The sequence below is a fragment of the Felis catus genome, chromosome A1 (genome assembly GCF_018350175.1).
Source record: "Felis catus isolate Fca126 chromosome A1, F.catus_Fca126_mat1.0, whole genome shotgun sequence".
Lineage (NCBI taxonomy): Eukaryota > Metazoa > Chordata > Mammalia > Carnivora > Felidae > Felis > Felis catus.
This window is the reverse complement of record NC_058368.1, coordinates 42,447,535-42,462,076: the sequence shown is the minus strand read 5'-3', so window position 1 is coordinate 42,462,076 and position 14,542 is coordinate 42,447,535. Positions and strand designations below refer to the sequence as shown.

At 36.4% G+C, this 14,542-nt stretch overlaps 1 protein-coding gene and 1 long non-coding RNA gene across 13 annotated transcripts in view; one reads left to right on the top strand and one right to left on the bottom strand.

Annotated features, from left to right (window-relative positions):
* Positions 1-1,832, bottom strand: part of LOC109498345 — a 127,577-nt gene extending 125,745 nt beyond the window's left edge. For both annotated transcript variants that reach the window (XR_002741391.2, XR_002155126.3), the window contains exon 1: positions 1,701-1,832. This is a non-coding gene — a long non-coding RNA (uncharacterized LOC109498345). The remainder of the gene's footprint in view (positions 1-1,700) is intronic.
* Positions 1-14,542, top strand: part of PCDH9 (protocadherin 9) — a 918,758-nt gene that overhangs the window by 166,475 nt on the left and 737,741 nt on the right. The window lies entirely within an intron of this gene.

The window sequence follows — 14,542 nt, the reverse complement described above, 5'->3', positions numbered from 1 at the left end:
AATTTTAAATAACTGAATAGCATCTCTGAAAGAATAATCATATCTTTAAGTGAAATTTTCCTTGTTTTCAGGTATTATTTTAAAATTAGATGAATAAAAACTTTTATTCTTTTTTTCTAATTATTTATTTATGAGAAAGAGTGAGTATGAGAGAGAACCAGGGAGAGGCAGAGAGAGAGAGAGGGAGAGAGAGAATCACCAGCAGGCTCCACATTGTCAGTGTAGAGCCCAACGTGGGGCTTGATCTCACAAACCATGAGATCATGATCTGAGCCAAAATCAAGAGTGAGATGCCTAACCAACTGAGCCACTCAGGCGCCCAAAACTTTTTTCCCCCTAAATGAACACATCTAAACTCCTGTTATTTTAAAAAGCTCAGATGTGAAGGGGTGGGGTGGGTGGAACACTTGCATGTTTTTCTTTTCATTTTATAGTGGACTTGCAACAAAAGAATGATTAAATGCATGATTAACATCATGTAAGCATGGTTCATTCCAGTTTCCTGACAAGATACCAAATCCTCTGAGTTTTATGTGAGAAGTAATCCCAAGATCCATTGTCAGAGTAATTCCCCCAAGACAGCTTAAATATTTATCATTCTTTCTTAAATCAAGTAATCCCTTAGGTTTGTTTGGATTCCATTTCTGCAGATATACATATCAGTATTCATCTATCAAACACCTATCTCTTTACACAGGCACATACACACATATATAGATACACATACATATATTTTTCCCCCTTGGAATGCCCTAAAGGGTTGTTGAATGCCTGCTGTTTGTTTCTGTTCATAGTACTCTAATGAAATACATTTTAAGAAGTGTGCATGGTTGACAAATTATATCTTTTGGGAAAGTCTAAACTGGGAAAAAACATGAGGGGGGAGAGACGTTTATTATGATTACTAGACTGGAATCTCAGTAGGCTAGGATTATTGTAAGTAAAATTGATTTTGTCCATGATTTGATTTTAATCTAGTTTCACAGAATCATATTCTACAAGGAACAGATATTTAATTTAGTACATTATGATGAAAAGGCTTCAATTCAAAGAAGTTTAATGCATTTGATGCAATAAAAGCGCTGATTATTAGGTTTTTAAAAATAGTTAGTCCTTATTATTTTATTACCATTCACGTAATTTTTGTGCTTATAATATTTATATTAAATGTAGAAAATATTTTAGGCTCTTGTGCTGGTACTCAGGCTGATTGCCTCTATAAAATGCAGCACTTTAGGAAGGAATAAATAGGATTTTAAATTTGCTGCACGGTTTGTTTTGTTTTGTTTTGTTTTGTTTGATCTGGAGATTTTCAGAGAAACCACTTGCCATAGAATGAGTTGGAGCTGTCTACTTACCAGCTACAGTTGTAAACAAGACTCTATGGAAACCAATCTCCTGTAATTTTCCAGTCTACTGTTTTCCAATATCAAGGAGTTAGAACACTTGGCAATTTTGAAGTTGCTGCTCAACAGAGGTCTCTAGCCCTTTAACAGTTGGGACCAGATGGGACTATTTTCTGAAGTTAAAACCAAGGCCAAGAGAACTATCCAAGCAAAGGAAAGAGACAAAAGGAGAAATTTAGGGAGTGGCATATCATATTTTTTAATTGAATAATTTGTGCCAAAATGTTCTTGCGCTCTCTTCATTCTCCTATAGGTCTTGATGCATATAAAAATCGTGTCGATTCATCACATTACCTGTAGCTCTGCAACTTATTTGTGGTACCGTAGTCCCCCTTTATCCATGGTTTCACTTTCTGTGGTCAACCGCAGCCTGGAAGTAGACGATCCTCTTTCTGACTTCATGTCAGAAGGTCAGTAGTAGCCTAATGCTACATCACAATGCCTATGTCAGTCACCTCACTTCATCTCATCAGGTGGATATTTTATGATCTCACATCACCACAAGAAGGGTGAATGCAGTACAGTAAGATATTTTAAGAGAGAGACACATTCATATAACTTTTATTATAGTATATTGTTACAATTGTTCTAGTATATTATTAGTTATTGTCATTAATATCTTGCTGTGCATAATTTGTAAATTAAACTTTACCATAGGTAAGTATGTATAGGAACAAAACATAGTATATATAGGGTTTAGTAGTATCCACAGTTTGAGGCATACACTGAGGGTCTTGGAACATATCCAGAGACTGCTATATATTTTTGAGTTGCAATGAATACAAAGAGTATTAACATTTTTAAAGTTGTGTTTTCCTTTTTTTGTAAAAAAATGATTAAAATCATCTTTTAGCTCTATATCATTAACATCCTTTACAAACATTTTGTTATATTAAATCACACAGTCACATCAAAATGGCCATATGCATGCAGCATGCATTTTATTGTTGCTTTTAAGGTGAAGAGTTAAATAATACCTGAGACCTAATGGGAGAAACAGCAGTGTGGTATGGAGAAAGGAGGGTGACCATTGTCAGATAGTAATAGCTTTTTTGCTTTGGAAAGCTTAAGTTCTATAAGCCTCAGTTTCATTTAGTAAGCCAAATGGAACCTTAATAATACCTACCTACAAGAGTTACTGTATGTGTTAAAATTATGCAAAGTAGTTAAAGCACCTCCCCAAACTGAGCGCTTAGTTGGCCCTTAATAAATGGTGGCTGCTTCTTCTGATATTTATGCTTCCTGATTCCCTTGTGGTTAGATGGTCTCTTGTGAATAGTACACAGTGAATTGTGGGCAGAAGTGAGGTTTATTCCTGCTGGGCTGGAGCATGTAATTGCTCATGTAAGATTGTCCAGACTCTCTATTTCTCTCTACCATGGCAACCAGCAATGTTACAGGTAGTAGTTGTTCCATCAACTAAGATCGGAAAGTGAGTAGGACACAAAGCAGAGCCTCTAGCTGATCTGTGATGATCATGTAATATGTGTGAGGAATAAACCTTTTTTATTTGCTTTAAACTACTAACCTTTGTGGGTTATTTACTGCAGCATACCTACCCCATTTTGATTTACATAACCTTTAGATAGATATAGAGTAAAATACCAACATTATTCTAGTTCTTTGAAGCTATTTACCACTAAGCACATTCTGTCCTGGATTAGGAAACTTTAATGCATGTGCTTTAGATTGCTTCTCTTCTTTTTTAAAAGAAAAGTGATGAATATATGCTGTTGTTCTCAAACACATTAGAAAAGACCGAATTTACATCAGTTTAATTAAGCTGACACATGTTTAAGTAATTTCTCCAAAATTGTTTTAGGACACCAATTCACTCCCAATACTTCTGATTTCACAATAATTTTGCAATTCACTAGATTGCTGAATGAAATATATCTGTATACAGTTTTGACAGTTTTAAAAAAATGGAATAGTTTAAGGCCAGTACTCCAGATGTTGTAAGGAACACACAATTGTTCATAGTTCCTGATGATGATCTTTTTCTTCCTTTTCAACATATATCTGCCTCTGCAAATGTGAGCTAACAGTATACAATGTGCAATATGCAGTCATACAGTAAAATGGCAGGAGATGTGCTTGCCTTTTATATTATCTAAGATGGTTAACATTGTGAAAAAAATCTCGCATCCTCTGCAAATTTCTCCCTCACCAGTCTTGGGAACTGCAAAGAAGGCTTTTCTTTTGTCAGATGGCTGTAGCATGTTTGCACCAATTCTGATAAACACTGGAATTTTTCCTGCAATATGTTGAGGAATTGGGGCACAGGTCATAAGCTTGAATGTGTGTTGTGTTTTTCTGTTTTTTTGTTTTTGTGTTTTAATCTATCTATCTAATCTCTCCAATTTCTTGTCTATGTTTCACTATCTGTTTGGGGCAAATAAGATTGATAGTGGTACCTTGGATTCCTGTCACTTGTGGCCTGCTGAAATAGCGCAAGACACATCACCCACGCTGAAGCAGGGGAGCATGCCTTCGGCCTGTCTTATCAGTAATCTTTGACTTCCACCAGCTGGAACTGCTGGAGTGCCTCACTCAGCCTCCTCCTCCCTCCTGGAGATTCAGGAGTGATGAGAATTCCTGCGTTCCTCCCTGCAAGTCCTGCACTGAGATTACATCAGTTCATTTAGCTGGAGCTTTTCAGACACTCGTTGGCAGGAATTGATTTCCTTATTTTGGTCCCTTTGCTTTTGGATTCTGCTCAAAAGACAGATTCAAGGAAGTGGATTCTACCTTTACAAGGTCTGTTTCAGATAATTACCTGAAAATGTTAGAAAATGTAAGCCAGTAGGGAGGTTGTTTTTCTTTATCTGTAAACCCACTAAGAACGTGTGTATAATGCACTTTTCTTCTTAGGAGTTTGTTGAGAGGCAAGAGGTAGGAAGGGAAATGAAAAAGTTAATTGATTTGCCTTTCAAACTATTTCATTAGAAAGTTTCTAAAAGATCAAAGGTTCTGAAATAACAATAAAAAGTAAATTGAAAGAAATATAGCATGTGTTTTTAAACCAATCTTTTCTTCATCAGCCATCATGTCATTTCAAATACATTTCCTGCCAGTTTTCAAACCATATCCCCTTTGCATACGAATATAGCAATTATTTTATACCCATGCTAGGTATATATAAAAATTATCATTAATGCATTGTTCCTGATCTCAACGACCTTGCAGTTCAATGGGTATTAGTTTTCCTGCTCATTTGACTACCCCATAACTGATCTGCAAAGGTCTTTGTGGAAGTAGTCAAAGGAGCAGAAAAACTAGTATCTGTTGCTAACTGTTGTACCTCTGGGCTGCTTAACCTAGGAGAATGGAAACAATGTAGATACTAGGGGGACAAAGTCACTGTTTGAAGGGGAAGCTTTTACCTTTAGTTTCTGTTTTTACTGCTACTAGACAATACTAGGCAATATTTTTTTCGTATTTCACCTGACATAATCCAACTTCACATGAGTACAAAAACTAATTAAATTAAAAAAAATCATTTGACCTCTCAGCTATGCAAGATGTAGCTTTATTTGGTTCTATAATGATGATAATGATGATGATGATAGTAATAATAATAAAATAATAGTATAAGCCAGATCTTATTGCCAAATGGGTTGCTCTTCCTTCCTCCCCAAAGATTTCATACGGGAGCATTCGAGTATAAATGATCATAAATTTTTTTTAATGTTTATTTATTTTTGAGCGAGAGAGAGAACACAAGCGGGGAGGGGCAGAGAGAGAGGGAGACACAGAATCTGAAGCAGGCTCTATCCAGGCTCTGAGCTGGAAGCACAGAGCCCAACTTGGGGCTCCAACTCATGAACCATGAGATCATGACCTGAGCCAAAGTCGGATGCTTAACCAACTAGGCCACCCAGGCACCCCATAGTGTAAATGATCTTAGAGGAAGCCTTTATAGAATAGACACTAGAGAAGGTTCATATACTCTAATCCATGAGGAATCGTGGAAGGAAAATCCAATCCACATCATCCGGGAAATGATTCAAGAATGGACAGAATTGGCTTAAATTATTTTTGATGTTCTACTTGGATTTGAGTCCATGAATGTTGCTCTCAGAGTGATTTAGAGAAAGCAATTTGGGGATAGAGGAGGAAATGGGAAACAAAAAGGCTGATTTGAATATCATCATATTCCCATTATATGGTGATAATTGTCAGGATTGTGGTGCTGGTGGTAAGAATGGAGATGAAGAGATGTATGAAAGAGCCATTTCAAAACAAAACACAAGTAATATCCAGGCCTTAGAGAGTGATTAGATATGACAGGTGAGCAAAAAGAATCTAAAGCATTTATTATTTGTGAAGTGACTTAGCAGACAAAAAACAAATGAAAACCAAAAAACAAAACAGGTATTTGTGGTTGTAAAGATCCTAGGTTTGAAGTTTAGCTTTCCACTTCTGTGAGAGCTTGGAGAAATTACCTAACTTTTCAGGACTTTGATTTCCTCTTGGGGAAACTGGGCTGTTGTAAAAATCACGCGGAATAAAGCGTGGGAAAAATCCACTACCTGTGGTCTCCTTTGTTCCTCTGGAGTGCCAAGCAGTGCTCAGGCATTTTGTGTACATGACCTCTTGAAATCCTTCCAGAAAAAATGCTGAGGAAGTTTGCCTTTCATTATGACTTATTAAGCGTGAGGGTCAAATGATGTGAACAGCCTGCTCTGTCTTAGTTTATTCAGGCTGCTATGATAAAATACCACAGATTGGGTGGTTTACACACAGAAGAAATTTATTGCTCACAGTTCTGGAGGCTGGAAGTCCAAGATCGGGGTGGCAGCATGGTTGGGTGAGTGCCCTCTTCTGATCATAGTTTTCCTTGTATCCTCACATTGGATAAAGGAGGCTAGGGGGTTCTTTTGGGTGTCATCTGTCAGAGCACTAATCCCTTTCATGAGGACTCTGTCCTGTCCTGATCTCCTCCCAAAGGTCACCTAATGCCATTGTCTTTAGAGATTAGGATTTCAACAGATAACATTTGGGGAGGGATACAAACATTCAGGCTGTAGCATCACATGGATAAAGAGTAGCACCATTAGAATTTCTATGTAGGTCTCTCTGAATTCAGCGCCATATTCCTGTTACACAGCAGGCACTCAGTAATGGGATTTGTCCTCTTTGCAAAGTTTTTGTTATACTTTTTAAAAAAAAAGTTTTAAAGAGGTGTATTTATTTTTGAGAAAGAGAGACAGAGCACAAGTGGGGGAGGGGAAGGAAGAGAAGAAGACACAGAATCTGAAGAAGGCTCCAGGCTCTGAGCTGTCAGTACAGAGCCTGACCCGGGGGTGGGGGTGGGGGGCTCAGACCCACAAACCGTGAAATCATGACTTGAGCCGATGTAGGACACTTAACCGACTGAGCCACCCAGGCGCCCATCGTTTGTTATACTTTTTGAACATACAATAAAAGCAGTGGGCCTTCACCCCAGCAGGAAAAATGAACGTACATAAGCAGGAAATGTTGGTGTTATGGATGCTCTTAAAGCACTAGAAACCTCTGAGAAACTGATAGTTTCGAAGTTAATTTATAAAATTGAAAAGTATGTTAGTTAGAAAAGAGGAGCAACGCTAGAAATACATTTCCTCCTTCCAAACGGTTTCTTCTGTTAAGCCTCTGTTTGATTAGGCAAATGTTGAGTAGCTTCGGTATTGTCTTTAAAGGACAGACAGTTAGACCCACAAGTACCTGGATTCTCTTCCCAAGACTACACTCATTCCTCTCATTCAGGCCTCCGCTCAACTGTCAGAGGCCCTCTTTGACCAACTGGATTATCTACTGTCACCCCACAACTTTTTGCCTTTTTTTTCTTTATAACATTTGAAATTACTTGACAGTATGCTCCAGTTTTATTTAAAATTTTTTTTCCCATCTTCCCACTGGAATATAAGATTCGTGAGGTCTCAGACTTTGTTTTGCTCACTCCTTGTCTTCAGCACCTAGGACAATGGTGGCAAATAGGTAATAAATGTCTACTGTGTACGTGAATGGAGGAGTTTCTAGGTAGTAGACAGTTATAGGTGAACAACAGTAAAATTGTGCTTGCTGTTTGCAAATAATAGAGGAGGACAGAATAGGAAGGAGAGGACAGAGTTGTTCTGGAACTTTTGGTTCAGGGTACTTGAGTGACCCTGTGAGAGCTCAGACTCACCCGGGGAATAGCTGTATAAGGAGAGGAAGAAGATAACAGCGTGCTGTTGGGTGCACTTGGAATATCCTCACTTATGTTGTGCTAATCTACTAACATTTCCTTTACACACCTTTTACTCAATACATGTTGAAAGACCCTTTAAAAAATTACACCTAAAAACAAGTAGTATACATGTGTTTACAATTATTAGAAAGCTGTCATATATTTGCAGGTTATCTGTATCCAGTTAGTTTCAGGATGTGGGCTTCCCTGTACCAGATGATGTCTTCATCTCTAGATAAAAGCCTTTCTAAATGTGTGTTAATGTATAGAAAACTATTAATACAATTACTTGTTATTCTTTGAGGGTCAGAGGTGAGCCACTTAGTGTTGCTATTTAACATTGATCATAGGCATGCTGTTATTGCTATTTAAGATTCTCCACGCGCTTCAAAGTATAAAAGTCTGTTTGCTTTCATTTATAGTAATACTTCTGTGGTAGTACGAAAAGTATGTATAGTTATAAGTTCAGTTACAGCTCCTGGTGTATCGGTAGCAGTGTCCTAGACAGGACCATGGCCCTGACGAGGGCAATGCAGTGAAAAATGAGGATCATGCTGAGTACAATGGAAACTTAAAATGAGATTGGGTTTAAATTCACTGCTGGGACTTGCACACTTGGCACAGAAGAACATGGGGTCACTATTGTTAAGATAAGATGCATTCAATCATAGCCTTCAGGGAAGCTAAGATACTGGTTTTATGGCTGTTGTTTAAATGCCTAAAACTTTCTCTTGGATATGTGGATATACATATATATATATATATATATATATATATATATGTACATATATATATATATATATATGTACATATATATATATATACACACACACACATACACACATATATACTTTGACACACAAACACATAGATATATGTGTATTTTGAATATATAAGCTTTATTTGTATAATTGGCATTATTCATTTTCCAATAACATTATTTTCGACAATGTTTGATTAAAAAAGAAAATATCAGATAATGTAAAATGTAAGGATTTAGAAATAATGATTCCTTATGATTTTAAAAGCGATTGTTAAGGCATGTTACTATTTCAAAGTAAGAAAGAGAAACAAAAAAGAACACTGCATTTTATTCATGGACTTATTATGTGCCATGTGTATTGTTTGGCCATTTTTTTCTTTTTTTGATGGCAATACTGTTTAAGCTCAGAGCTAATATAAAAGCTAAGTGTCATCTCTATTTTTAGAGGAAAGGACACAAATGTAAGACATTCAATAATGTGGCTATTATTAAATTGGTAGTCATTGGTAGAGCCATAACAGATTTTTCTGACTTCAAATATATCTTTATTATTGCTGGGCTTATCCAATTTTTTCCCCTCTTTCCACAAAAATATTGTTAACGGGTTTTGTTTTTTATTGTCTGTTTTTCTTAACATGTAATTTAGGAAAAGGCATTATAGAAAAAGCCTAATTCAATTCTGGGAATACATGAAAATCTCTCAAACACAGCAAATACATGGTTAAAAGGTCTGGATTAAATACATTTCTACTTTTGATGGCCAACTATTGTGCTGATGATCTATTACCTTATTGTAAGATGCACACTTGATTATTTCCAAGCGTTCTCATGCTGAGAATTTCATATCCTCTCAGTTATTTCCCTAGATCAGTTGTCAATGGATAAAAAATTGGTTTGAGTCTTAGAAGGAATGGTTAATTAAAAAACTACTGTGCTTACTTTGGATTTCTGTCATTTATTTATTCAACAGATACGTGATGGATAGTTACCTGTGTAGATACTGTGCCAGAACTTGTCCTGATCTTTATAGAGCCTAAGGGCTTCTATAAGAGTTAAGAACACAAAAATCTGACAGATAATATAAAGAAGAGAAGTAGGTGTATGGGGTCCACCTGTAATAACCCAAAAGACACTTGCCCCATGTTAAAGAGTATATAGATGCTACTCAACCCTTGCCAGTTGTTGCCATGTAATGACATAGATCGGCATTGCCTATAGTGTAATTTTTTTTAGGAGAACAACAAATTCCCAGATTTTTGTATGAAACCATTCATTTTTAAATATTGACTGTTTTTGTTGTTTTTGGTGTTGTATAATTATGTTCAGAACAAGTACATTCAGCCTATAGCCAGCACTTTGAAATGTATTATTTATAGAGATTGTAAATCTCTATGAAAGATTTTTTACCAATAGATAGTGAGTTCCTAGAGGACTGAAGTTATCTTTGCATTTGTAGAGTTTAGGAGACAATATAAGTTAATAGTTGCTTTATAAGAAGAGAAATATTAATTTAGGAAGCAATTGGTGATACCTAGTAAGTGGGAATTAAGCCTGTGACCAAGATGGAAAGAAAATATGTATGAATACCTATTATTATAGGTATCTTGAGTTGGTAATGCCATTTAGTGATCCAAATCAATGTTGTTAGAATTATCTATTTTATAAATGAAGAAGATAACATAATTAAATAAGGTGAATGGGGTTTCATCCTGCAAAAATGTATGTTTAAAATGATTGGAATCTTGAGTCAAATATACCTGACTTCAAATTCTGGTGATTTCGAATTACAGTCTTGTAATGCATTGTGTAAGATATTTACTTTTTTTATTTTTATTTAATTATTTAATTATTTAATTTACATCCTAGTTAGCATATAGTGCAATAATGATTTCAGCAACAGATTCCAGTGATTTATTCCCTATATATAACACCCAGTGCTCCTCCCAACAAGTATCTTCCTTAATGCCCTTATCCATTTAGCCCACCCCCCACCCACAACTCCTACAGCAAACCTCAGTTTTTCTCTATATGTAAGAGTCTCTTATGTTTTGCCCCCCTCCCTGTTTTTATATTTGTTTCCTTCCCTTTTGTTCATCTGTTTTGTATCTCAAATTCCACATATGAGTGAAGTCAAATGATATGTGTCTTTTTCTTACTAATTTCACTTAGCATAATACCCTCTAGTTCCATCCACATTGCTGCAAATGACAAGATTTCATTCTTTTTGATTGCCAAGCAATAACTCCATTGCATATATATATATACATATGTATATATATATATATATATACCACATTGTCTTTATCCACTCATCTGTCGATGGACCTTTGGGTTCTTTCTATACTTTGGCTATTGTTGAAAGTGCTGCTATAAACACTTTGGGGTTCATAGGGTGCATTGTGATGCCTGTGCCCCTTTGAAACAGAACATCTGTGTCCTTTGGATAAATACCTAGTAGTGCAAATGCAGGGTTGTAGAGTAGGTCTATTTTTAACTTTTTGAGGAACCTCTATACTGTTTTCCAGAGTGGCTGCCCCAGTTTGCATTCCCAACAGCAATGCAAAAGAGATCCTTTTTCTCTGTAATCCTCACTAAAGCCTGTTGTTGCCTGAGTTGTTAATTTTAATCATTCTGACTGGTGTAAGGTGGTATCTCATTGTGGTTTTGATTTGTATGTCCCTAATGAAGAGTGATGTTGAGCATCTTTTCATGTGTCTATTTGCCATCTGGATGTCTTCTTTGGAGAAGTGTCTATTCATGTCTTTTGCCCATTTCTTCACTGGATTATTTGTTTTTTGGGTGTTGAGTTTAATAATTTCTTCATAGACTTTTGGATACTAGCCCTTTATCTGATATGTCATTTGCAAATATCTTCTCCCAATCTGTTGGTTGCCTTTTGGTTTTGCTGAATGCTTCTTTCACTGTGCAGAAGCTTTTTATTTTGATCAGGTCCCAATAGTTCATTTTTGCTTTTATTTCCCTTGCCTCCAGAGACATGTTGAGTAAGAAGTTTCCGCAACTGAGGTCAAAGGGGTTTTTGTCTGCTTTCTCCTCTAAGATTTTGATGGCTTCATCTTACATTTAGGTCTTTCATACATTTTGAGTTTATTTTTGTGTAAGAAAGTGGTCCACGTTCATTTTTATGCATGTTGCTGTCCAGTTTTCCCAACATCATTTGTTGAAGAGACTGTCTTTATTCCATTTGATATTCTTTCTTGTATTGTCAAAGATTATTGGCCATATGTTTGTGGGTTGGTCCATTTCTGGGTTCTCTATTCTGTTCCATCGATCTAAGTGTCTGTTTTTGTGCTAGTACCATACTGTCTTGATGATTACAACTTGGTAATACATCTTGAAGCCCAGGATTGTGATGTCTCCTGCTTTGGTTTTCTTTTTCAGGATGGCTTTGCTTATTTGGGGTCTTTTCTTGTTCCATACATTTTAAGATTGTTTTGGCTCTGTGGAGAATATTGGTGTTATTTTGATAGGGATTGCATTAAATATGTAGATTGCTTTGGATAGTATTGACATTTTTGTTCTTCCAATCCATGAACATGGAATATTTTTCCATTTTTTTTGTGTCTTCTTCAATTTATTTCATAAACTTTCTATAGTTCTCAGTGTATCGATTTTTCACCTCTTTGGTTAGGTTTATTTCTAGGGATTTTATGGTTTTTGATGCGATTGTAATGGGATTTATTTCTTCATTTCTCTTTCTGTTGCTTCAGAAAGTGTATAGAAATGCAACCAATTTCTGTGCATTGATTTTTTTTATTAACTTGTTTTATTTTTTATTTTTTAAAATTTACATCCAAATTAGTTAGCATATAGTGCAACAATGATTTCAGGAGGAGATACCTTAGTGGCCCTTACCCATTTAGCCCATCCCCCCTACCATAACCCCTCCCATAACCCCCTCAGTTTGTTCTCCATATTTATGAGTCTCTTCTGTTTTGTCCCCCTCCCTGTTTTTATATTATTTTTGTTTCCTTTCCCTTATGTTCATCTGTTTTGTCTCTTAAAGTCCTCATATGAGTGAAGTCATATGATTTTTGTCTTTCTCTGACTAATTTCACTTAGCATAATACCCTCCAGTTCCATCCACATAGTTGCAAATGGCAAGATTTCATTCTTTTTGATTGCTGAGTAATACTCCATTGTGTATGTGTGTGTGTGTGTGTGTGTGTGTGTGTGTGTGTATACACACACACCACATCTTTATCCATTCATCTATCGAGGGACATTTGGGCTCTTTCAATACTTTGGCTATTTTTGATAGTGCTGGTATAAACATGGGGGTGCATGTGTCCCTTCGAAACAGCACACCTGTATCCCGTGGATAAATGCCTAGTAGTGCGATTGCTGGGTTGTAGGGTAGTTCTATTTTTAGTTTTTTGAAAAACCTCCATACTGTTTTCCAGAGTGGGTGCACCAGTTTGCATTCCCACCAACAATGCAAAAGAGATCCTTTTGCTCTGCATCCTCGCCAACATCTCTTATTGCCTGAGTTGTTACTGTTAGCCATTCTGACAAGTGTAAGGTGGTATCTCATTGTGGTTTTGATTTGTATTTCTCTGATGATGAGTGATGTGGAGCATATTTTCATGTGTCAATTGGCCATCTGGATGCCTTCTTTGAAGAAGTTTCTATTCATGTCTTTTGCCCATTTCTTCACTGGATTATTTGTTTTTTGGGTGTTGAGTTTGATAAGTTCTCTATGGATTTTGGATACTAACCCTTTATCTGATATATCATTTGCAAATATCTTCTCCCATTCTCTAAGTAGCCTTTTAGTTTTGCTGATTGTTTCCTTCACTGTGCAGAGCTTTTTATTTTGATGAGGTCTCAGTAGTTTGTTTTTGCTTTTGTTTCCCTTGCCTCCAGAGACATGGTGAGTAAGAAGTTGCTGCGGGCAAGATCAAAGAGGTTTTTGCCTGCTTTCTCTTGAGGATTTTGATGGCTTCCTGTCTTACATTGAGGTCTTTCATCCATTTTGAGTTTATTTTTGTGTATGGTGTAAGAAAGTGGTCTAGGTTTATTCTTCTGCATGTTGCTGTCCAGTTTTCCCAGCACCACTTGCTGAAGAAACTGTCTTTATTCCATTGGATATTCTTTCCTGTTTGTGAAAGATTAGATGGCCATACTTTTGTGGGTCCATTTCTGGGGTCTCTGTTCTGTTCCATTGATCAGAGTGTCTGCTCTTGTGCCAGTACCATACTGCCTTGATTGTTACAGCTTTGTAGTATAGCTTGAAGTCTGGAATTGTGATGCCTCCTGCTTTGGTTTTCTTTTTCAAGATTGCTTTTGCTCTTCGTGGTCTTTTCTGGTTCCATACAAATTTTAGGATTATGTGTTCTAGCTCTGTGAAGAATGCTGGTGTTACTTTGATCGGGATTACATTGAATATGTAGATTGCTTTGGGTGGTATTGACATTTTAACAACATTTGTTCTTCCTATGCAAGAGCATGGAAGCTTTTTCCATTTTTTTGGTGTCTTCTTCAATATCTTTCATGAGCTTTCTATAGTTTTCAGCGTATATAGGTTTTTCACCTCTTTGGTTAGATTTATTCCTAGATATTTTATGTTTTTTTGTGAAACTGTTAATGGGATTGATTCCTTGATTTCTCTTTCTGTCGCTTCATTGTTGGTGTATAGGAATGCAACCAATTTCTGTGCATTGATTTCATATACTGCAACTTTGCTGAATTTGTGAATCAGTTCTAGCAGTTTTTTTGGTGGAATCTTTTGGGTTTTCCATATAGAGTATCATGTCATCTGTGAAGAGTGAAAGTTTGACCTCCTCCTGGCCGATTTGGATGACTTTTATTTCTTTGTGTTGTCTGATTGCTGAGGCTAAGACTTCCAATACTGTGTTGAAAAACAGTGGTGAGAGTGGACATCTCTGTCTTGTTCCTGATCTTAGGGGGAAAGCTCTCAGTTTTTCCCCACTGAGGATGATATTAGTGTTGGGTCGTTCATATATGGCTTTCATGATCTCGAGGTATGCTCCTTCTATCTCTACTTTCTTGAGAGTTTTTATCAAGAAACGTTGCTGTATTTTGTTAGATGCTTTCTCTGCATCTGAGAGAATCATATGGTTCTTGTCCTTTCTTTTATTGTTGTGATGAATCACATTAATTGTTTTGCGGATATTGAAC